Genomic DNA, 393 nt, shown 5'->3' with positions numbered 1-393 from the left:
CTACAAGTAAGAAGAAAAATAGCTGTAAAACCCTTTTGCAGGGAAAGCATGGAAGAGCATTTCTGCCTGCTGTCAGATGCATGTTCAGTCAGAGCCAGGAAGATGCTGAGGTCAGAGTTTTTAGCAGCTCTGGAGGTGTAAGGATAGGGCCCTTTGCCCCCACCTTTGTTGCTAGTGTGAAGGTCGGCAACAAATCACTGCCCCTGCCACAGCAGCCTTTCTGCCTTCACCAGGCTCCTGAAATTAGCTACCTGAGCCTTTCCACAGATCAGGCATCTCCTTCTCACCCCTGCTTTCTCAGAAGCTCATTATTAGATTATAATTTCTGTGTACTTTCTGCGTTCAGCTGTTCTGGTTTCAGTCTCCTTCTGGTCTGTCCCTGCTGCCCTCAAT

Source organism: Falco punctatus (genome assembly GCF_963210335.1).
Source record: "Falco punctatus genome assembly, chromosome: 2".
Lineage (NCBI taxonomy): Eukaryota > Metazoa > Chordata > Aves > Falconiformes > Falconidae > Falco > Falco punctatus.
This window is presented reverse-complemented; position numbering follows the sequence as displayed.